This window comes from Amblyomma americanum, chromosome 1 (assembly GCF_052857255.1).
Source record: "Amblyomma americanum isolate KBUSLIRL-KWMA chromosome 1, ASM5285725v1, whole genome shotgun sequence".
NCBI lineage: Eukaryota > Metazoa > Arthropoda > Arachnida > Ixodida > Ixodidae > Amblyomma > Amblyomma americanum.
The window spans coordinates 433,455,809-433,481,252 of NC_135497.1; the positions used below are offsets into that span (position 1 = coordinate 433,455,809).

Genomic DNA, 25,444 nt, shown 5'->3' on the forward strand with positions numbered 1-25,444 from the left:
TAGTGCAGTCTCGACGTGCGATAATCGTGGGCGAGCAGTGGCGACCTGAGTCTAGTGGCAACAGCACCGCAGATGTGACGAGCTGCTCTCCGTCGCTACTCGCTACAAACAACAAACAACTTGGCCGACATGGCGGCACATATACCGTGGCTACCGTGACGCTCGTATATCTGGAACGAGAGTATGGCGTGGTGAGACTGCCACAAAACAAATGATCTTATATTTTAAAACACCACTAATCTTATGAAGTGAATTTATAAAATGAAAATTGAACGTTTCTTTTCTCAATTTATTTATGCTGTTAACTCGCTGGGAGAGAGTACTCCCTTGAAGCCTCAAAGGACGAACTCGAGCTGCCTTGTTTCGAAGCTCCTTTGAGCTAGGTGTCATTTGGCGCATCCGTGTGGCAGCGCGCGTTCGTCCTTAGAGTAATGGAGTTTTAGTTCAAAGTACCTTTACAGTGTCCGTGTGACAGGGGTATTATACTCTTCTCGCATTATAGCAATGTCCTGGAGTGCAGCACCACGAAACAATAAAATTGCTCTACATCATCATCTCGACCAAAAGCTATTCAGTTTTGCGACTGCGCAGGAATCGCATTTATGAACATTACAAACCCGCGCCCAATCGGCATCATGGATTTACTTGGGATCATGGGATTGCTCAACGTTACATCATGGACATGTTTGATTTGGCAGACCCACTCAGTACCGGACTGAACAGGACCCACTCTCACCGCGGCTCAGATCATGATCTGAATGTGAGCCCGTATTCGCGATTCTCCTAATGATCTGAACGCGAGCCCGAACTTACTCAGAACTCAGATCATGATGTGCACATGAGTCCGGGCTCACTCACGGCTCTGAACATGATCTAAATGTGAGTCCGGACTCACCCCACGGCTCAGATCATGATCTGATATGAACGTGAGTGAGCCCGAGTGAGTCGACTCATGAGTGAGTTCGCCGGCCTATGCCTTCTCTCTTCTCCTTTGAAGTTTCGTTCCCATTCTGCAAGCCGTGTACCATAAGGTGGTGCAGTAAACATATGGAAACAAGCTCCTTGTTCGAGCGGTAACCGCCTTTACACAGTGACACTCGAAAGCAAGTCTCTTTGCATGGTCGCTTTGGTTTTGACATCTTTTTTGTGCCGTGACATCTAGCTCGTTTAGCGATGGGCACGTGAAAAGAACAATCGAGAGCTCAGTCCATGGTTTTGCTACACGACTAAAATGCACAGAATGGATACACGCGCGCACAGAACGCGCGAACAAAACCGACGAATTAACACAGAACTACAGGCAGGAGCGGACGCGATGACTTGCATGTGCAAGCAGCCACACAGGACAACAAACACTACACCTCGCTCAGCAAAAATACGTGCACAAGCAGGTTAATCACGCACGCACAAGACCAGGTAGCTGCCTTCCGAACCCAGAAAACCGCGTCGTCTGCTGCGGCATCATCCTCCCGCCAAGCAGCGCCCTCTGTCGCCATCGGTGGGCTTTCATTGCACACGGCGCCACCATCTGCCATTCGGCACACTAGCCAGTATATTCTAGGCACTATAGCGTGGCGGCCGTATGTTCGACAGTGCGCCCTGACGTCACTGTCGTCAGGCGCTTGAGGTGGCCTCTCGATTGGGCGCTGTGTGGCCTTACGTCACTGTCGCGAGGTGCACGCGGCTACCGTCTCCTTGGGTGTGGTGTGGCTGCGGCGATGGCGGCAGTTTACTTTGCGGTATCGTGCAGGAAGGATGCCTCTCTCACCTAACTAGTGTCTAAACAAACAAAACTCACATAACAGTGTACGGATTGCGTGCCTCCGTGGTGTTTCCGACACAAAAAATTGCCATTGGCAATGGTGTCAGGCTTCCGCCGTTTCACACTTTAGTCTCCACAAGGTGACTTCCAAATGTTTTTTTTTAACTTGAGAAAGGCATTCACATTTATCGCCCACCCAGCGCCCTCTCAATGCAGGCAGGACAGGAATGCTCAACGTTTGTGTAATAAAAGCAAGCTCACAGGCAAGAAAAGTCTTGTGTGCGTGTCTTAACTCTCAACATTGCGAACTACGTCCTCGAATCATTCTTCTCCGGGCTCTCACCGCACTAATTGCGAATCAGCAGTGATTACTCATGTGTGGTTCCTGAAAACTGGTGATGGATTTTTATGGCGCAAGGGCATCTCTGGCGAAACAGCGCCATGGCACAAGGTATTTTGGATTTCTCAAGGTGGAGTCAATGACAGATTTCTCAAGCATTTCAGCCTAAACAAGCCGAGCACCAGACCAGGGGAAAGCTTGTACCCACTGTATCAGCGATGGCTACCCGGCGGCACTGGGGATCGAACCTCGCACCTCCCGCATGCGAGGCGGATGCTCAACCACTTGGCCCGCGCTGCGGTAGGTTCCTTGAAACTCCGCTTGGTCGCATCTTGGCGGCCACGCGCCACTCTAAGAAAAAAGGCACTAAAATGGCCGAGAGGTTAGTCCTTTTGGGGACTCACTGATTTGCCACAACCATTAGTCCTATGCGGGGCTAACTGCAAAGGCTCGACCTGTTGGTCCTCTAGGAATGGGGTGCAACGTCCCCGGTAGCAGCTGTTTAAAGAAAAAAAATGCAAACGAAGCGTGATTTCCAGCGTAACTTAGAGCGGGATATTTTCCGACCTCACTTATCCCACACAATAACAGCAAAGGCAAACATGAAAATACCATAACTCGAACCCACAACCTTTTTAGGGGGAACCGAGCGCTGATACGGCCGACACATCATATTTTTAAACGTGGTATTTATTACAGTGAAGCATTGTTCTGTGTATATGAATTATATACAAACCATGAAGAAAATCGCAAATCAACGCAATGCGTCACACGACACACCTAATCAACGGTCGACGCACTAGAAAGAGAGCACAGAAGAGCACAGCACTACAAGTGGTCGCCACTCTCGCTGAAATTCAGTCTGAACAAGATGAGCAATCATTCTGTTGAAGTGGTCTTTTGTAGAAACAACAGATTCACAATTCGGTCCATCATGCACGCGTGTTTTGCTCAGCCTGTGTAGTCCAATCAGAAAGAACATATCTAAGGGTTCACCAACAAACGGCAGTGCAGTGAGATTCTGCACAAAATGCGGCGTCAAATTGTCTTTTTTCAATGTCCGTTGCAAGATGTCCCAAAAGTGTATTGCATCTTTGCAATCGATGAAGCAATGCTCAATCTGTTCTGGAGCATCACAAAGGCGACAGTTTACCGTGGACACAAAAATTCTCTTTTTTTTCTAATCATGTTTTAACGGGCAACGTCTCGTTATGCATAGCTTGTAGGAAAAAGTTTAGGTACACGGCGAGAGGGGCATTCTACGCACTCTTCTGGGTACGTAATGTCCCGGTCAGCCAAAATACATAGAACGGTACATTGGTGGAGGGAAGAGCATACAGATTAAATTCTTGTAAAACTGCTTCCTCGAAACTGAAAACAGGAACTCAGGGGAGAAACGAACAAGCCGGAAACGCGAGCAGCCAAATATATCTCATGCATGAAGCCTCAAAAACACGGACAATCAGAAACAGAAGACACATTGAGGTTCGGTAAAACATGAACTAAATTGACTTGCAAGAAAGCACGCACTGTTGGGTGTGTGGTGTCACGGAAAAACCTTAAACGCGAAACTCTCTGCCGCACACACATGTGGACTAAGGCAAGGCCGCCTGGGCTTACAGGTCGGAAGATGATATCACGCCTCATAGATTCAAAAGACAAATCCCACGCAAAAGTGGCACGAACCTTGTGAAAACGGTGGATATAGAGTCGTGTGCAATGAATAATTTCGAGTACGCAATAAATTCGAGTGGCGAGAAACAGATTAGATGCGTTCGCTCTGCCAGTAATCGAGAGACTATGGCAGACAAAAGTCTGAGCATAGCGCTGAAGAGCTGCTACACGGTCTTTCCAGTAACAAAGAACGTTTTAGGCACTCAAAGTTGCGCCAAGGCACTTGGGTGGCGTATAAGTGTCCATTGGATACAAGCGCATTCAGCAGGTGTCGGTCCCCAGATTCCAAACCAGAGACCGCCACTCTTAGAACCATTAAACTGCGTTCTCGAACCAAAAACCCTTGTTAAACGCCAACACATCACAGCAGATGGTCTGGAGCAGGAAATACAAGCTTTTTATACGTAGAACACACATATTGCTTGAGTTCATCGCACGCAGTTTTATCAAACGTGTTGCTGTTCTGAGCAAAATATGGTGACTTTGCTGTCATATGCTTTTGTAACAAAAATTCACTATCATCAATTAGAAAGTAGAAGAAAAAAACTCAAACGACGGTTTTTTGTAACAAAATTCAGCGACAGCTGTTGAGGTATTTATACATCACGATATTTTGAGGCAAAGAATATGAGAGAAACTTGATATTTGTAGACACATAGAGAGCGAGCAAGGGAGGGGGAAGCCACAGGTGCTTGCCGATGTTTCGACAAGAGGACTTGTCTTCTTCTGGGCAAAGCGTTCACCATTACCGGGGTTTAAATAGGGCCGTCACTCCGAGGACGAAGTCCCGATGGGGGAATGGTGATAAATGGGGAGCGTGAACTTGAAAATCTGCCTGGACATGTATTCAGGCTAATTATGCTAAATGGTAAAGCGATTGACTAAATTCTAACAGCCAACATTTTAAATTTTGTAGTTGGCCGTTAGTAATAGCCAAATCAGTTTCTATAATAGCAGCTAGGGTAATCACGTTTTGAGAAATTATAAAATCTGATTTGGCTTTTACTAACGGCTTGCTACGAATCTCTAATTGCAGTAAGGCCCCTATCGATAAAAGTGCAAAATTTAACTATTAGAATTTATTTAGTCACTTCATATCTAACATAATTTGCCTGTTTTCTGACGTCCGCCAACACAATGCTGAACAGCTTCGTGAAAAAACCGCAGCGGGTCAAGAGTTGCAACCTGAGAAGTTTTAGATGATCTAGATAAATTTCGCCACTGAAAGGGTCGCTCCTCATCAAGAGCTTCTCTTCATTTGATGTGTCAGTTTCTGCTCATCTCTTTGCCTCAAAAAACATATTTTTTAAAAATTATTGTGCTTCGCTGACACACCTGGTACAACGCCTGTATCTAACCGGTACTCACCTATAAAGGCATAAACGTGCAGGCTAACGAAAAGGTTTCAACTTCATCTGAGGACAGCGCAGCAAGCAATGGAAAGGAAATTGATAGGGGCGGTGTTAAGATAAAATAAGAGAGCAGAGTGGGTGAGGGAACAAACGCGAGTTAATGACATCCTAGTCGAAATCAAGAAGAAATGGGCAGGGGCAGGGCGTGTAATGTGTCGACAAGATAACAGATCGTCACTGAGGTGTGGATTTCTTGAGAACGCAAGCGCAACAGGCGACGGAAGTGAGTGAAGTGTGCGTATGAAATTAGTAAGTTTTCGGGGAATATGTTGGCCGCAGCTGGTAGAGCACATAATTAATTGGAGAGACACGGGAGAGGCCATTGCCGTGCAATGGAAGTAGCCAGGCTGCTGCTGCTGCTGATGATGATGATGATGAGGACGACTGCGACTTTGGCTGTCGGACAATCGTCGACATAAATAAATGAGCCACACAGGATTTTTTACGAACGACAAAAAATGGATGGAGTTCTTCCTTGAGTCCCTTTAAACGGCAGATTAAATCTTCCTAAACGCAGTTCTGCATTTACAATTCCACACGTTTATTTCACATGACCGACGAGTGACCCCACTTAACAAACGCAGAGGCTGTACTAGTGCCGGTGGAAACAACCACTGCTGAAGTTTAGAAGCAGCTCACAGAAGGTTTTTGGAACAGCATCCGGGTGAAATTTTCCATAGAGGTGTCAGAAAAGAACGTCTCGGTCGTAACGAACGCTTGAAATGGAGGGAAGTTCTTGATGAAGAGCCACTGGTTCTGTGGCGAAATTTACCTAGACCATCTATATCTACTCAGACTATAACTCTTGACCCGCTGTGCTTTTACGCTAATCCCTTAAGCAGTGTGATGATATCACCAAACAGGTAGTTAAAATGACAGAGAATTTCTGCCTAATTCTATGAACGAGCGAAAGCAGAACTACATAAACGCTGGCTTGTCTCATTACTTCCCTGTTGGCTAAGCGTTGGCTTAACATGCTGTTTTTCATGTTGTAAATGGTAGAGTTTTAACATAGTTCACCTGAGAAGGACGAATTAAAGCAATTGAGACAACACTGCTTCAAAGGGAACTGCATGAAAAGACACGGCACGAGCAGCGCGCGTCCATCGCCACCGCGCGGTTTCTCGCGTGATTCCGATGCCGATGGCTCTCGCGCGTCACGAGCGGGGACGGCGGAGCGCGGCGGCGACGCGGTGTGGGCGGGAATATCGACCAAGCAGGGTCGCTTGGGGTGTAAGAGATCTTGTGCGATGGCGGCGCCGTCGGCAGTGGTGGCACAAACCCACAAACGTCGCAAGATTTTGCTCGGGGCTTAAACCATCGATATAGTGCTCCCGCACTTTTAATGAGGTTTTCGGCATTAACTTTGAGGAAACCTCCCACTACAGGGGGGGGGGGGGAGGGGGTTCGCGAGCCAAGGTATCCCCCGACGAGTGACACACCACAAGCACAGACAACGCCGTTTATTGCGGACTAACGGAACCACACTAAAATCAACAAGAAAACAAATGCACTCGCACCGCGGTTCCAGCAAAGTGGCAGCGATTACACAAGCGGAACAACAAAGTAGCATCTGAGCTCCACAGCGGAGGGACGGTTTCGAAAGCTACAACAACAAGAAACAACAAGACACTCCAACAAACTACACGATGACAGTCGAGCCTCCACGCTGCATAAATGGCCACCGGTGTCGCAGCCACTAATGCCAGATACTGCTGTAATGTTACCGGTATTTTTATATTCCGGCTGCCTGAATACCGCTCGTAAAAACGCGATTAATAACAGTGGCGAAATTTTGTCACTGTGCGAGACACTTTTCCTGCTTCGTGTTTTAAAACTTCCTGCAGTGCACCATTTTCTTGTGGGCGCCACCATTTTAGAGAAGTAGTGCCATCTAGTTACTCGTCCGGACATCACAGCCATGCTGGCTTGTGCGGCGGCCGGCCGAAGCTGCGTTTGGCAGAGCAAGAGCGGTCGCTAGCTGCGCCTTTCAATCGTTTACTCTTGAGCGTTTCTTTCATTAGTGGCGGCATCTTTAAAGCGAAAAATTGGTACGAGGTGGGGGGCTCTCACAGTCGCGCCAACCCTTATCTCGCACTGCTATGGCTGGTGGCCAGAAGTTCCTGCTCGCACGCCAAATGTGCGTCGGACAAGCAACGCGTGCTCAGTAAAATCAAACAACACGGCTTGAAATCAAGATATGTTGCCCTAATTGTTGAGAAAGCACAAATTGTCATAATATGTCGACATGGTCGTACTCTCACAGCCTTGAATCCAGCACCACGCATCCCGGATATTTTTGAGAGCCTCAGGCCAGGGAAAAAAGCAAATGTGGATGAGTCAACAGGAGGCAACGAGGCTGCGAGGACTGTCGGCGGCGGCATCAAGTGGCCGAGTCTGCCTTCGGTTCGCCTGACGGAGCGGGCTGCTGCTGGAAGTTCAGGCTGGTGGTGGGAACTGAAAGGCGGCAGCGGCCTCGGAAGAGATCTCCTATTTCCGACATCCTGCGGGGGAGGACGAGGTCTCTCATGCACCTGCTGAGAGACGACTTGAAATTCCGTTCCCACAGAGGCTCCGAGCAGAAGGCTTGCTGCAGTGGCGAAATCGAGACAACAGGATTTTATTCCTCAGCCAGGGATCTAAGGAATGCGAACTGTATTTAACGGCTGATCTTCTCATTCCTGTTCCTTATCGCTCTGCGTGTGGGTTTATTTAAGTGTTACATCAAGTGCGCATTTTGTTCCAAGAAACTCTTTATTCCTGTTTGTGCATTTATCTTTCTTTTCATTTTATTTTTTGTTCATTACGGCTGTCTGATGTGTTTTATTTTACTTTCCACTGGACCGTTTCACTAGCCGCACGGCTGTCGGTTCAAATACTTTTTAAATGTAATTCCTTGTACTTTCGAAAATAAAGAATGTTTTCACTTTGACTTTGATGGTACTCCTTGGTACTTATATCTCGACTGTAAAAATGCAAAATAAATCTACTATACGGTTTCCTTCGCAGCGCGAGACCGACACCATCGTTCCTAGCCGGGACCTGCGGGCCTGAACGAGTCAGGCAACCCAAGGGCCCGGCATATCTAACAATATCCACTCAACATTTCAGCATTTCACAAAAAAATCGAAAAGATGCTATTTGTAGACAGTAAAATACCCGTGTCTAAATTTTCTTTGCAGCATCTTATCTGCACTCAGCTTGTTCTTAACATGCTTTGCATTTTTGCTATCTAGTACACCTTCCGCTAGCAGATATAGGGAAGCGACTTGCTGCGAAATGCTGCTAATCAGCAAGATCCAAATCTGTACATAACTGTCCTGAACTCCCCATCTAAAGACATTTGTCTCCTCCTATCTACTTCTGTCTTCTATGCTTACGTCCCTGTTTTTGTGCTACTACTATGTCCTCTCAATATACAAGTGCAGCCAAAATAATCCCGAAGGCACTTCGGCGTTCAAAGTTTTCTCGTACGTACCGTCGAGCAACTATGAATGTCTCTTGGTGTTATGGGCGAGCTCACTAGCAGCATTTGCTGGAAAAAATACTAATCTAATTTTCGCTTGAGAGAAGTCTTATCGCTGAAGCGTTCGTGTTATTATGGCCTTGACTGCACGGTCCGACTTCGTCGTGTCCGCATAATGAATCCATTTGTGCTTAATGGAAAAGTTACGCTCTGTACAAAGATGACAGGAAATTTTCTTTGAACATTTTTACTTAGAAGAAATGCAAAAATAATTACAGCTAGATAACTCAGTATTATGCATAAAATTCATTACAACAGTTACGCAGTAGTGATAAACAAATAAATGCGAAAAACTCAATAAATTATACAATAGTTACGAAAAAAAAGTGACATTATAAAAACTTTTATAATGGATTCGAATATTGGTTACATCGGAAAGCTGTTGGTAGCTATGCCGAGAAACGTATAATATTGGCCACATGTAGCAATTACAACCGTTAACAGCGGCTTCGAACTTCGCCGTATGCAAACACGCCGAGCGACAGTTTCCCCCAAGTTGTTTTGTCACCGTACACAAAGAGTTTTCTGAGTGGCCTTCAAACATTCACAGACATACGCAGCGGCGGTGTCACGAAGGGTTTAGTTGGAATTTATTTGGAGCCTTTTGCAATTGTTACAAGTGTTCTTTATTACCGCGAGGATCTTCTCGAACAGGAGAAAGAAGCAACACTCAAGAGTGAATTTCCTGTGCACGCCACTAAGCTTCAGAGCGCGGTGACCAATGTGACTGTAATGAAAGTTACTGCGGTCGGACCGAGTGCTTCTTCGATGTTTTGTCAAATCGCCTGCTAGTCGTACTCGTTGGTATGTTCGCAGTGATCGCGAACGCAAGTCGTTCGTATCGCGGTTCGCGCGTGCACTTTTCAGAACCGCCGCAGAGAGTGCGACGTGACCACTCTGAAAGCTATTTTTGGCGTCTTCGATACGATCTCGGCTGCTCGGCCGTTCAGCTCTTTTCCGCCGGAGCTACAGAAGCGTCACCACCATTCTGCGGCATTGCGCTCCATAAAATGCATTTTGCGACTACAGGTAGCCGTATTACGATGGTATGCCGGCGGCACTGTGTAATCTGTTTCAAAGCATTGGTGTGCACGGCCGCTGTCACTTCGCGAGCGTCCTTTTTTATTATTACCTGCCGGATATATGCCGGCCTATATCTTCAATAAATATTTGTGTGACGAACTGAATGATTTCAACTTCCCTTGCGTGTGATCATGGGCTGAGCCAAAGCATTAGTGTTAAGTTTGGGTTGTGACACATTACTACCAGATCAGGAACTTTTATGTACGAACAAAAAACATTGTCGCAACTCATACACGAGTGTTTTGCAATGCACAAATCCCTTAATATGTGGCGACTAGTGCTGCTCTTCTTCATGACCATTTCATGTGAAGCGGTGCCAGAAAAAGAAATATAAAAGCAGGTGCTTACGCCTCCCAAAGCAAGCAACACATATACATTTGTGCCTTATTAATATGAACACTTTGCTTCCCTAACAGAGCTGTACATTGACAGTTTTCCATAATAGCAATTCGTGATTAAAAACTAAGGAAATATTTTCAGCAAGCTGCCGTAATTAAATTTTCTTTTTAGTTTAGGAGCATGGGGTGAATTTGGATTTTAGACAAACGCTTTGCAATATTAAGTGTATACCATGCCATGACCTTTGATAAAATTCAGTGATCTCGAAGTGCTCCGTGAGCCACGGCAGGAGGGATAGGAACTGCAGTGTACTCGTTGAGGCGGCACCTGATCCCATATTTGTTGTTGCTTTCACTACACTGCTGTCGCCGAACTGCTCGACAACTCGGCTTTGTTGGTGTCGAACAGTAATTAAGCAGCGCTTCCTAGGTAAGCTGCACCAGTTTCTCTGATACATTCTTGAAGCCTTTAGAAGCATATGTCATCCATGCACAGTCGAATGTGCATCTGCTACGTTCGTTTACCAGTCCCTGCCTGCAACGAACATTATTTGCTTGCTGGGTGAAGGCAATGATGGGCTGTCAGAAATGTAGGATGTTTCCTAGATTTTCCAAGTGCTCCTTGCATTTGCTGCATTCCTAAATTTGTTTGCTCGAATGTAGATGCTTGTTTGCACCTTCCACAATGCTCACCTATAGGTCTCTTGGGACACTTATCTGTCCGCATTTGTCGCATTGTCGCGACAGATCCATTTTTGTGCATATTGTCAAACCACATTATCGAGGTTTATTTTTATTTTTCAATGAGTGCTATGCGCTATTGCATGGTGTTTGGCTCTGCAATTCTGAAGTTGAGCCATTTCTGAAAGTCCTCAAAGTCGGTGCAGCCATCGACCTGTCGAGGCTGTGGCCACGTGCAATTTGAACCTGTTTTCTTATTGCTCGGATTGTATTTGCCGATTTCCTGCTTCGTACATGTGCTAAGTTCTCCTCCTACCCGACATGCTTTGAACTCGAGCAGTTTTTCTTCGTCTTGCCGCGTCTTCTGTTTAAAAAAAAACATTTTAGTGTAGCAAGTTGACATCTTTGAGGTTATAACAAAAAGGTTTTACCGTAAGCGAGCGACGTAATCAAATTTGTGTAGATTTGTGTAGTGAACAACGTGCGCTAGGAAATGAGTCGCCGAGCTTTTCAGTGTCAGTGATTTTGACGCTAGAAAAAGAAGTACTTTGTCAATCAGAAAAAGAAGTACTTTGTCAATCAGAAAGTGTGAGCGGAGAGAGTAGGCGTGCCCGGTAGTTGACGGTTCAGCAAAAAAAAAAAATGTGCACGATGCGCAGCAATTGGTGATGGCATTTCCAGGGTGCAGCAGCTATAAGTCTGTAGTTGACTTCTCTACTCATATCCAAGCACTTGTCACATTAACTGCGCAGTGTAATAGTATCCGGTTACCACAGGTAAGATGTTCGCATTACGCTCCATATTACTCGATAAAAATATGCAGGTCGCAGTAGGATTTGTGCATTTTCACCACGTACAATGCACAAATGGCAAGTTTCCATGATAATAAGGTACGCATGCTTTGGAAAAGTCTCGTTTGCTGAAAAACTGTCCGTAATTCGAGTCGCCATATACACGGTGGATATTAACGAGGCATTTCTGTGCACAGGAAAATGCGGTAATTGTTTTACTTCCGTCAATGTCACAAGCACCAAATCATTGTTGCTTAACTGCTTGACACAAGTAGTAAATTTCTTCTTTGCAAACTACGCGAGTTGATTAGTATAATGCGTTATATGGCACAGAAGTTTCGTGGTTGAAAAACGATAGTCGCCTTTACCTAACGTGGTCACTTTAAGACAGCAGATAGAAATATGAGCCCTCTGGTGCTGGTAAATTAATGCTATGAAGCAAAGATGAGAGCAAAGAACAGGCACTGCCATTGCTTCAGCAAGCATTGCTAGTTGTGTGGTCCTCTTCCCTTAGTGCTCTGTCACCTTGTTGCTTTGCCACCAATTAGCCCTGCAGTACACACTGTTCAAGCCTTGTGGCCCTAAGCCAAAGCAACAGCTGTACAATATGCAGCAAGCAGCATGTACATGTATATAGGTAGTGTTTACTGTAAGTAGTTTTCCACCTCTCTCAAATGCGTATTGCCAGTCATCACACAGCAACTATTGCTTCATTTCTATGCCTAGCATGTGTTCCTGATCATGAAAAGCATTATGTACTCTCACACTGCTACAATGTTGCGGCCAATTAAATTGCTCCTTCCAAATGTGCACACTTTTTGAAAAGCACTCCTGTGATAGCCAACTTGTCATTCTTCGTGACAAGCACTTCCACTTGCTCTCTTTGAGAAAGCATGCGCTAAAAACTCTTGCAATATAGTGCCATAGTTCTCAGGTTTTAACTTCTATCGTACTGTTCTGAACTGGATCCAAGTGATGATAGGCAGCTGTAAGCATTAGGCCCATGCTAACTCTTTCTCATTCTGCCTTTCTTTCTTTAGAATGTCTTCCTTTTTCTTACATTCATTAATGACCGTCCTTTCAGTATTTCATTTAACTAGTCTTCATTGGTTATTATATGGTCTGCCGTCCTACAATCAATACCAGTGTTTCAACCCTTCAGAACAATCGTCTGCATGCTCGAGAATGGCCTATTTGCCAATATTAATTGGACTTCAGGAATAGTTTTTGCTGTCAGCATAACTACATTTTGCCTACCCTTAAGGCCTTGCCAAAAGAGGGATACTTACATGATTGCTAAAATACTCAGCATTGGTGATACCGTCTAACATGGCATGAGCATATTAATCCTTGTACAACCACTCGTAATCTAATTAGTAGAGAAGGACAGGAAATTGTAGGACTCGTCTCAACACACATATAAAGAAAGCAACAGTGAGTGGAGCCGAGAAGAGCATAGGGGAGAGTTTCTGTTTGAAACAAAACATTGAAAGATTCCCCTATGCTTTCCTTGGCTTCAGGGACTTCTCTTTTTTTAAAAAAAATATACCACAGCTTAGAAAATTAACGCTGTAAGATCTCTTGAGCATCACCTGCAAAGCTCATTGATTGCAAAATTTCAACACAAAATCAGCTGGGGTATGCAAATTCTATATTTGAATCAAATCTAACTTTGCTGAAGACTTGGGACCAGTTCAAAAACAAGCTGCTAGTTTCATTTTGTGACTATTCTTGAAGCAACAGTGTCCCAGCATTGAAGTGAAATTTAAAAATTTCTTCCGTTCGTGTAGAAGCTGCAGGTGTTCTTGTTAGGCGGAATCGCACAACCAAATCATGTTAAAGCTCATCGCTCCTCCCACACTAGCCGCACTAACACTGTTATGTCTCTATTCATGCAGTATACTGCAGTTCAATACCCGTTTTTGTTCACGCCACGTAAGGCTGGAATAGAATTGGACCTGGTCTTTCGCCCAGCTTTGCTTCCTGAACTCTTGTACAAACTGGTTACTTTAGAAACCCATGCAGTAAATGATGAGCCGCCTAGCTCCAATTTGGTACACCGTTTCAAGGCTTCACCCTCAATTAATGCCATTTAGGGCAGTTGAGGTTAAATAAATATTAAAATTGGCCTAATAAAATGCATATTATTTTCATCACCATGGTGAACCAATACGCTCTTATATGCGTAACATGTCCACTCAGAATTTTTCTAATGATCTATTTCAAACAATATCGCAGCAGATCTAGACAAAAGTTGCGTTTGGTTAACTCACACGTTATGCATAGGCTGTTTCGGTACGGCTGAATTCGTGTACTGAATATACCGTAAAACTTGACATCCATTTCGAGTCCAAGCCCATATGTGACAGTATTTTCTTCGTGCTTGTCTCTAATTTAAGTGAAGAAAGGCATAGACTTCCATTGTGAGGTGGGCTTAAAAAGCAGTAGTCGGATATAACTGAAGAACGTAGCGGCTTTTCCCAACAAAGGAACCTCTTCCAGCCAATAGCGTCCGCCGATTCTCATGACCCTGCTAGTGTGACAACGCAGGTAGTGGCAGATGAAAGGACATAATCCCTTCCCTCTATGGTCGGGGATAAACCCCTCTCTCAATTGTGGCCCCACTCCCTGCATTGTCACGCTAGCAGGGTCATGAGAATCGGCCCGACGCCATTGGCTGGAAGGGGGTCTTTTGACGAAGAAAAACCGCTGCGTCCTTGAGTTATATCCCACTACGGGTGCGTATGTTTACATGTTTACGCACGGGACTCTTGTGTGCGTGTATCAGTTGGTCCTTATCCTCATCTGAAATGGCCAACCAGATCTGTAAGGAGGCCAGCATTTGCAGCCTAAAGCGTGCCTCATTCTATCTGAATTGAGACTAAATTACAGAACAGCAATACGACTGATTGGTACCAGTTGATGGAAAATAACAGCGGTTTTTGAAGACGGGACAGAGAACGAGACAGACACATGCGCTGCCTTTCCGACACCAGCGCTGGTGTCTGGCTCGTTCTCTGTCCCGTCTTCATAGAGCGCTGTTGCTTCTTTTCTGACTGAATTGCACATGCAGTTCTGTCATCCTGAATGAAGTCAGATTACAGCTGCAGTGATTTCCTTACATTAACGGCCGTGGAACACATGGTAAAGTGCAAACTTGTACTCAATACTAATTTAATCATAGAATTGCTGTTTTCCTTCCATTAGTAACACGAGTTGTTTTCATGTGAGGTCCTAGAGAGTATTATCATTTTGGTGCATAACTTTGTAAGAGGAGGCCACGAAACAAGACATTTGCCTTCCTAATTACACACATCCATTCTAACATGGATTAAATTCACATAAACTCATTGTATGAGGCAGCAAAGTATACAAAGCCTAGGAAAAGAGCTTCAAGCAATTTAGGTTAATGCCAAAGTAATTTTAATGCCGGGTACGCCTAAAGAGAACTTTGGTAATTTGAAAACCAAACTGGCAATGAAATAAGCAGAAATTTGCTGAGATGTTACTAATAAGAAACAGATAGCACATTCCAATATTTTATATAACCAGTTGTGTAGACAATGCTCACTTTTGCTTGCTGCATTGGGAAGCAGAATAACTGTTACGATTGATCATTTTTTTCTAATGAAAATGTATTATACATTACTGTAAATCTATATGAGAGGATATATGCATGTATGCCCCACGCATACTTAAACGCTTATTTTTTATTTCATTGTATCTTGTGTCAGCATAGCTTTCGTCCCGTAAATATATTTCTACAAATTCTGCTTGAAATAACCGCCATGTATGGTCAATGTACCCTGGTTTCCTGAATATACGAAGTATTCTTTCCCAGCCTCAACCAGGAGCCGTCCAGGAGCTTTAAGCCAGTTTACAAACTCCCTCATCATGTTATGTTTATACTGAGGGTCGCATGTATGGCCTTTTACTCAGTACTAATCAACCACTTCGTGTTTCATTCCCACTAGCACTCGAATTCTTTGGAGTTGGACAGACAACATGCCAGCTTGTTTCTGCGTGTGTCAACAATAATTGGCTCTCAGCACAACTTTCCAGGCTTGTTTGAACTGCGGCCTTTCCAGTATGAGCTCAGGAATGACTGCTAGGATAAAACTGGTATCCCGGTGTCACTGTATAAAAAACAAAGCCGTGCATTTCAGCACAGTGATACATCGCCTGGCCTCGTTTATTGTCACCACTTTGTACAGTTTCTATTTTGGGTCTTATAATGAACATTACAGAAAGAAATCAGTATTGTTTCACGATTACACTCCTGTGAACTGCAGAACTGCTGCAGTTACAACAGATCTTACGTATTTCAAATCATTGTGAATGTAATATTTTTTTCGCGTATTTGGAATCGTATTCCACAGCAATTCGGTTTCAAGAGCCGAGCGATGACAACGACGTCAGAGTCAGTATAGGTCACGTGAGGTATGAATAAATCTGAAATATAATCGCTGCTTCTTAGCTAATTGTAATTCGGGCTCCTGAGGCAGGCTCGCTTTAGCGCTGTGGTAAATTAAAACTACGAAACAGAGATCATATCTCTGCTTTTTAATGCTTCACGTGACCTATACAGACATCTGACGTCAAAGCTATCAGTTGAGAGAAGAAATTTCATTATAAATAATTTGGCTGTCGTAGGCGGATGCCTCGAGGTGATCCTTATACAAAACCGTCTCACGCACCACTAAAGGAAAAAACATGGACCAAAAATGATTCCTACACTCTCTTAACTAATTTGATTTAGAAAAAGGAAGGGAAACGCATTTTTGGTTTTTACTGCTAAGTGGCTGTCGTGTTGCAGCACGCGGGCTTCAATTAAGCAATACATTCTCTCTGGCTATGCAACGACTACATTCGTAAATGAGCCCTCTAGCTCCATAACTGAAAATTCCCTACCTCACGATTTCTGCAAATAGGGGCTTCTGTGTCAGAGCAGCAGCTCAAGCAGTGGGAACATGAATCTAGTGGCTCTTCATAAATGGGGAGGAGAACGCAAAAGGCGGTGAAATGTGAGCGGAAGCTGCGATTCACTTGCATTCTTACATTGTAACTGATTATGTGAGCGCACTATACTATTTGTGTACTTGTGCCTATTAATACGCATGACTTCGGATCGATGTTCAGAACCTTTGCATGAGTGGTTATGGCGCTCGGCTGCCGGCCCGAAAGACGCGGGTTCGATCCCCGGCCGCGGCGGTCGAATTTCGATGGAGGCGAAATTCTGGAGGCCCGTGTGCTGTGCGATGTCAGTGCACGTAAAAGAACCCCAGGTGGTCGAAATTTCCGGAGCCCTTCACTACGGCGTCCCTCATAGCCTGAGTCGCTTTGGGGCGTTAAAACCTCCATAAAACCATTAAAGAACCTTTGCAAGATACGCAGGGCCTTCCAAACCGACTGGGCCGTTGCCTCAGTCACGCGAAAAAAAAAACGTTTTCTGGTGCTTGAGGCTGGTGTGGGGACTGGACGGGGAGCTCGTACCCTGTTTTCTTTTCTGCTTATATATAGTGGACAGTTTTCACCATACCAGTTACCCTCTGAGACACTGGTAAGTATCAAGCCAACCAGTGACACATTTGCGCTTCGACACATCGTTTTTTTCATACTTGAACTACACCTGAAACAACTGCTGCGTTTTTTGAGTGTGTGTGTGTATACTTTTGAACCAGTACGATTTAACGATTTATTTCACTCGAGTGTGATGTTATCCGCCGCACCAACAGGTCGATCCAGGCGACAACGAGGGCGCGGCGGCGCCCATGACGAATATGACACAGCAGGATTGCAACGAAATCGGCAAACTATCGCGGCTTAGTAGAGCCCCAGGTGGCGCACTGCTTCCTAAGACACGCGCTTATCCCGCTCCGCATTCTCAGCACTTTGACCCTTCCTCCTTTGTCTAAGCATGGTGTGGCGTTAAGAGACGCTTTTAGACGTTGATACGTATACCGGTTTACCGGACGCCGGCTCCGCACGCGCAGTGGCCCCGCGTGACGCCAACAAGGGGCCCGGTAAACCGGTATACATCTACGCTAATACGTGTCCGGTATGCTAAAAACATGACGCTTACTGAAACCTTTTTGCTACTGCCTGGACAGGAAACGAAGTGGTCATTAGAATGTTTTAGCACCGTCGTACGGTAAATACGCTAATTACGGTGTCTAATACTGCATGGCCGATAAGCCTAGGCAAGCATGGCAACGGTAGCAATGGCTTGCAACACGCTACAGTACGGACGACACTAGTTTTGCGGTAGTGGAAAAGCACTCTATTGATTCGCGACAGTGCCTTCATTCGGCGTCCGCAGCGATACAAACCACCCCAACTGCCCTCGTCATATCCCAGACGCAAAGCATATATGCTTTTCACATGCAGCACTGCACAAGCCACTCATTATTTTCTCTATCTTCCACCCACAACCTGAAGCGCTTGCCTAAACTCGGCGGAGCTTGATAAACTGCGCAACATAACCGAACGGGCGACCCACCTTCTGGAATGTAAAATCCGACTCCAGAATAAAGTTATTCACTCTTACTCACCCCAACATAATGGCGCGCGGGCATTGAAAGCTTTCGGAAAAAAAAGACATTTCACCGCGGATGTTTCTTGTCGGTGCACTATGCGCTGCCAATGGCCATTGCTAAACACACCATATAATTGATTTCGCGCATCAAGTGACGTAAATCCAAGCATCTACGGTTATTAGGCATTAAAAAAGAAAAGCTTTGCACGTGGCTGCTGAGATTGGTGTTTGGTGCATGGCAGTGAACAAAAATTACAGGATTGCAGTTCAGTCTGCTGAAGGGCGAAAATGCGAAGGCCTTTCTCTGTCCTCGTTCAACCTCCATTTTTCATTTTCTGTTATTTCCTGTCATTTGTTTTGTATTTTTATTACGCGACCGCGTATACAGCTCGTTCTGTGGAAAAGCCCTCGGCGCCGGCTTCGTAGTAGTAGTAGTATTTGTAGTAGTTGCCAGCACCGCGCGTCGGAAATATTCAGTCCCATATGATGCGGTTCAGGTGCCCACCGAGATATGAGAGACAAGCGTAATTTCCTGTCCTTGAATTCTCCAACGGGAAACGCGTCGCGCATCATACTCTTAAAGACGAAGCTTAAGCTTCCTCTAATTTTTAAATTTGTTTTTTATTGCTTTACTTCGTTATTGAATAATTTTACGTTTTGTTTTTATATTTTAATTCCTGGTTTATTTCTTATATAAAGCTTGCTTCAGAACGGTTGCTTAAGCAACCTTTACATTTTTGTTTTATTTAACACACAACTTAAGATTTACAATTCGTGCGGACAGCTTCCGTCTACATCTTCCGTCGACAACGTCTGTCCACGCCGCTCATGAGCAAAGAAAGGCTTTCGCCTAAAAATTATGAGGACGTAAACCGACTGACACTTCTGGTGCCTACACACCTTCAGTGGAGCTCGTCAGCCATGCACTCTCACACCGCCAGTGTGAACACACAACGCTCGCATGACCCGGTGACTTGAAGTCATGGATCTCTATAGCAGCTCGTCCGTGGAGTGATTAGGCAGCAGCCCACTGAACATTGTCATATTTCAGACGACTACAAGCAATCTTGGCAAGATGTGCACCCCGTCTTGATGACGTCCTAACTCGACCTTCACACAGTTGTAAACGTTTGCAACATGTTTTGGCAACACATCTAACAAATGGCATGCATGATATTTACGTATGCTTTTCAGACGTTTTCTAAATATCCTTTAGCTCCTCTAAGGCTCCGCCTGTTTAAGCTGCAAGATGTTTTTAAGGGGTCGTTTCATAGCTGACTCAAAAATAACTTCTAGACAACTGCAAACCGTCTGCACATCGCTTGTAGTCGCCAAGATAAAGAAACCATCTTATACACATCCCAGCTGGCCTCTGATATAATAGCTAAATGCTTATAAGATATTTTGACAAGATATCTTGGAGTCTGCTGATATAAAGTTTTTAGGCATCTTAATACATCCTGTAGCTCTCTTGTGGTTTGGCTATTACCCCCCCCCCCCTTTCTTTAAGCTACAAGACGTTTTGCAAGACATCTTGTACAAGTCTCAAATACGAATTCTATATCTCAAGGGCCTTTTTCACTGAACACCAACCCGTCTACTGGACCGCTACAAGGCGTCTCGCCAATATTAACATGTCTGACCAAAATTTCTTGACGATGTATTGCCTCTACACTTTACACAGAAAGGACAGCTGATCTACAAATTTTATGAAAATTTTCGTGGCTGTTAATTTAGTCTTGAAGCATTAGAATTAGTCTGGTTTATATGCGACGGTTTGTTAGTTGAAAGTCTTGATCCCTACAGATAGGAAAAAAAACTGAAAGATGCAGTTATTTAAAAGCGCATTCACTCTTTATAAAAAAGTGCAGAAAACACGTCTTGTGCCAGTATGTGAAATATGTCTTAATTTTTATTAAAAAATCTCTCCTCTGAATGTCTCGTGCAGGTTTAAATATCCAAGATGACTATATTTTTGTGTCCTTGAGATGTGGTGCGCTCAGTCAGCGTTGAGGCATAACTTTCGGGGACAGCTAAAAATGAGTTGCTGAGGCTACTTATTGTCATGTATATTTCCTGTTGTAGACTCTAATGTCTTTGCAGACGTCAAGAATTTGTCTGAGATATCTAAAAGTTGTCTTGCGGGACGACGGTGGTAGTAGTGAACGCTGTTAAGGTTAGGTCACACTCAACATAAATACCCTCGAAAACAGGAGACATGCCGCCATGGCTTAGTTGGTATAGATCACCGGACGCGAATTTCGGAAGTGGTGGGTTCGGATCCCGCCTGCGGTATGTAGTTGTTTTTTCTTCTAGTTTCAATAAATTATCTGTTAGCGATAAAATAGTAAAGTAATAATTTCCCATATATGAACACTACAAATTAAAAAGAATAGAAACATTCACCTATGCTTCCCTTAGTTTCAGGGACTGTTTGCTTGCTTGAAATGTACGACCATTACAGACGTTTAAAGACATCTACAAAATATTCTGTGCTCGGTGGGGAAAAGGCGCATATATAATACGCATGAAGAGCAAGCTGTATGCTTTGCTAGTACATCACAGTGAGTTCAGAATTAGTGCAGGTTTTATGCCTTCACAGCAGCGTATACAAAGCCTATTGCATGGTTGAGTTCCAAGTATTGCTGTGCAGCTATTGCTGAGCCCCTTTGGTTAGGCTGCTGCAAGACATGATAGAAAACTGAACAACCTTTTTTTCCCATTCAAAAGTCCTCTTGCCGTTCTTGCTACTGCTAATAATGGGTCAGTTCCTTTTGCAGGACTGTCAGGGACGACGCAGTTGTGAAACGCTTCGCGTTTGCAGTGTCGCGCTTACTATAGGCCCCGGCAGGCAACCCGCGTCGCAAGAAAATAAGCTTCGTCGCGAAATTGCCGGGATTTTTCCCGCACGGCTCGAAGATCACCTTGGCGCGCTGCTGGCCGTCGGCAGCAACGCTGAGAAGCAGGTCGAGCCAGAAGAGCGGCGCCATGGACGCAGCGCAAGCGAGCTCCGCCGATCAGTGTGCACAACCGGTAATGTTTCATCGGCGCCTCGATCGGAAGGCGAAGCCCTGCATGGATGGTTCGGATGATGACAGCTGCAGCTCGCTCGCTGTATCCAAATATGACTGCTGGTTTCGCGAATCACGATGCAAAAAGTGAGGGCGCACGTCCTTCCACTCCTCACCCCTCTTCTGGAAATGTCGCCGTTCTGCGCTCGCCGTCGTTGGGTTGCTTCCTTCAGCTAATCCTAAAGCTGCTGTGGCATCCCTTCATACCTACTGAGTTCCATTAGATGTGCACGCACTCAATGCACACAGCGCGGTAGAAGCGGGAATGGGATTTTGTGTGCAACGACAATCGCGAGGACAAAGAACAAGTCCTAAAGAAGATGACGTAAAACATTTTATCACCATCATTCGAACTATGTCCACTGCAGCACAAAGGCCTCTCCCATGTCTCTCCAATTAACCCTGTCCTGTGCCAGCTGCTGCCACCATCCCCGCACACTTCCTAATCTCATTCGCCCGCCTGACTGACTGCCGGCGCCTGCTGCGCTTGCCTTATCTTGAAATCAGCTCCGTTACCCTTAACGACCCTCGGTTATCTTGTCTTCAGATTACACGCCCGGCCCAAGTCCGTTAATCCTTGATTTCGACCAGGATGGCATTAACTCGCGTTTGTTCTCGGTCCCCATTCTTCTCTCTTCCTGTATTTTAACGTTACGCTTTCGTTTTCCTTTCCCCACCCTTACAAAAATTTCATTAGGCAGTCCATAGACTGTCTATAGACCTTAGTCTATTAAGTCTTTAGACTGTCTATAGACAAATCCTTTAGACCAGTCTATAGACAATCTATAGATTTATGGCCATACACTTTTAGTAGGCTTTTGTCTATAGACAGTCCATAGACAAATGTCTACTGAAAATAGATAGGTCCATAGAAAGTCTATAGACACAAGTCCATAGACAGCCTATAGAAGATTTATAGATTTACGGCCATACACTTCCTATAGACTTCTGTCCATAAACCGTCTATAGACAAATGTCTACTGATAATAGACACAGGTCTATAGGCAGTCTATAGATGATCTATAGACTTAGGCCATACACTTGTAGATTTCTGTCTATAGACAAGTCTACTGGTCCAGTAGACATAGGTCTATAGACTGTATATAGACATTCCACAGTTATGTGGCCTGGCAATGCTGTAGACATTTGTCTATAGACAGTCTATAGATCTCTGTCTAAAAAACCTTAATAGACTATTGTCTGTAGACTGCCTATAGACAGTCTACAACTGTTTAAAAAGGTCACCACACGGTCTTCACAAATGACATGACGATCAATATACTTATAATTTAGTTTATTTCCAAGCTATGCAGGCAAGCAATATGCAATACATGCACCATAAGAATGCACCACATAAAAATAAATGTTGAAAATAATGGTCCGACTATAGTTTCCTCAGAAGCAATCTTGCGACCTGTTGTCTGCCCTCACCTCTTTCGTTTCACTTCTTCAAACTGCCTGCTATCCTATATTTCCGCTACCCCAGCTCAGGTGCCGCCGATTAGTGATGGCAGATGCCGGGGTGAGCAAACATCTTTTACCTTCCTTTTTTATTTTAAATAAATAATCACTATATATATATATATATATATATATATATATATATATATATATATATATATATATATATATATATATATATATTGTCTGCTTTCAGTCATCCGGACATGTTGACCTGTACAGTGGGAGGAAAAAAATAAGAGGAACTGAAAAAAAAATTCCCACTCCATCTCTACAAATGCGCTTTACAACACCAGGCATATATATCCAGGCTATCCCATTCAAGAAAGCTAGTCGATGTACTGGTTTGGTTTTATGTGGTCCAAAAATCCAAGGTGACTCAGGCTATGAGAGGCGCCGTAGTGAAAGGTTGCGGAGTAATTTCGGCTACCTGCAGTTTCTTACTGTGCACTGACATTGCATAGAACAAAGGCCACTAGCATTTTGCCACTATCAAAACGCGACCGGTTAGACCAGGATCGAACCTGCATCATTCAGGTTCTAGTAGTAGTACAGTTTATTTGGGAAAAAAAATACACAAAATTTGTTCTGGGTGAGAAGGCTAATGGCATTGTTGCCTGATGAGGCCATCCCATCCCTGACAGCAGTGGCAACCACTATAGGCCATTTCGAACACATTTGCAGTAGAGTACATCGTACAACAACCAATATGTATACAAGTACACAAGACAAAACAAATGGACAACCCTGAGGACGGTGTGCATGCTTCTGTATATGAAAAAAAAGGCTTACAGATTCCCGAATACTATTTAAACGTACAACACACCGAAATATCATCCATGACACAAAAGAAATTCTTTGACTTATTCCATTAGGTACATATGCCTTAGTGTTTTCTTTAGGTAGTGATGGGTAGATCGGTAATAATTCAAAGATGGCTCGATATTGATTCAATAAATTTGCTATTTGCATACATAATCTCACATCATCATAGTTGGTGCGAGATCAGGGCACCTGTATTTTATCTTCCCTAAGGAGATGTGGAGTGTGTTTCTTTTTGTATTGAACCTCAATATTTGAACGGTGTAACACATACTGGTGCACGATTTCCAGAAATAACATATTTGAATAGCTTACTGATCTCTAGTAAGTCATAGATCTTAAAGTATGGCAAGCAATGTTCTATTTTTGGAATTTTCGAATTACACATATTGAGCGCTTTTGCAGAGGGTGCCGCTAATCAAGGTTTCTTTGTGTTGTGTCTGACGATACCCGGGAGCAGTATGTTAAACGTGAATAAGAGAGCATAGTAAGTTTGTTGCTTCACTGGCAACGTGTTTAATATGCCAAAAACACGTGAAAGTTCAATTCAGAGAGCTTCTGTGTGCGAATTTCAGAGAAACGTTTCATGAAAGATAACACCTAGAAAGCAAATCCTCTTAGACTGCTTGATAACGTTATTCCGGAACTTCAATTTGAACTCTCTATCTTTTTTGCTACCTTTAGGCTTAAAAACCAGGTATTCAGTCTTGTTTATCTTTAGGTCTACTTTATTAAAGGTTAACCTAAAGTCTAAATAGTGAAGCCATTCATTTGCTTCCCTGTAAACGAAGCTTTCATTGCAACCTGAAAAAATACATTAGTGTCATCTGCATGTAATACCATTTCAGAGCAGCCTGGGGTGTTTATAATATCACTCATATATATCAAGAATAATATGGGGCCTAGAATGGACCCTATGGAACTTTGTATTTAATAGTGCCTCAGTCGAATGCGATGCTCTTTATTGTGGTGTATTGCTCCCTGCAAATTAAACAGCTTTTCATCAGGACATGTGCTGTACCTTGGATTCCATAGTACGGTAGCTTTATTAATATTATATCATGATAGACAGAATCAAAGGCTTTCCTGAAATCAAGAAATAAACCCAAAGTAAGCTTTCATTTCTTAATGTTGCCAGGAATTTTCTGTTTAATATAAAGTAAAGCAGTTTCAGTTGCCTTATTCTTTCTGAATCCAAACTGCTCTTTTACTATCAAGTTATGCAGAGCGAGGAAATCGACAATTCTTTTGTTCATCATATGCTCAGCAACTTTTGAAAAGACTGAAAGCACTGACATTGTCTATAGTTGTTCAAGTCTTCAAAAGCACCACCTTTATGAATAGCTGGAACACACACAAGCTTTATTTGGTTTGGAAATATCCCTACTTGAAGTGTGCAGTTGCATATATGCGTAAGGACTGGAGTTATCAATGTGGCTACAGCTTTCACAGGGGAAAGTTTCAGATAATCGTAGGCTGATGCACAGTTGTCCTTCAGCGTCATGATTATGTTGAGGACTTCTTTGGCGCAAGTTGGAGCGAGAAATACAGCTTGAAGACATTGAACATTCATGTATTGTTCACACAATTTTGTACCATGAATATCATTTGGGGCACCAATTTATACAAAGTGCATGTTGAAAAGGTTTGAAATGTTTTTGTCAGTTCAGCCCTGTGTAGGTAATGCACAGCAGTAATGTCGTCTTGTGTAATAGCCTTAACTTTCAGCTTTTCTACAATCTCATTTACTTTGCTTAGCAAGTCCTCATCCTAGATTTCAGTCAAGATATGAAGCTCTAGGGTTAGAAAGCGACTACGCCACTCCAAATCAACTAGGTCCTGCTTCAGCTGAGTTATATCACTACCTACATTGTTAGATTCCAGCCCTTCAACTCGCTTCGTTAGTTGTTTTGTAGTTTTTTCTTGAACAGTGAGGTGGTTCTGAAAG

The 25,444-nt window shown here is 44.0% G+C and overlaps 1 long non-coding RNA gene across 3 annotated transcripts in view; it reads right to left on the bottom strand.

Moving 5' to 3' along the window:
• LOC144115892 (uncharacterized) overlaps positions 1 to 25,444 on the bottom strand; it is a 256,236-nt gene that overhangs the window by 5,720 nt on the left and 225,072 nt on the right. The gene's annotated exons all lie outside the window — the stretch shown is intronic.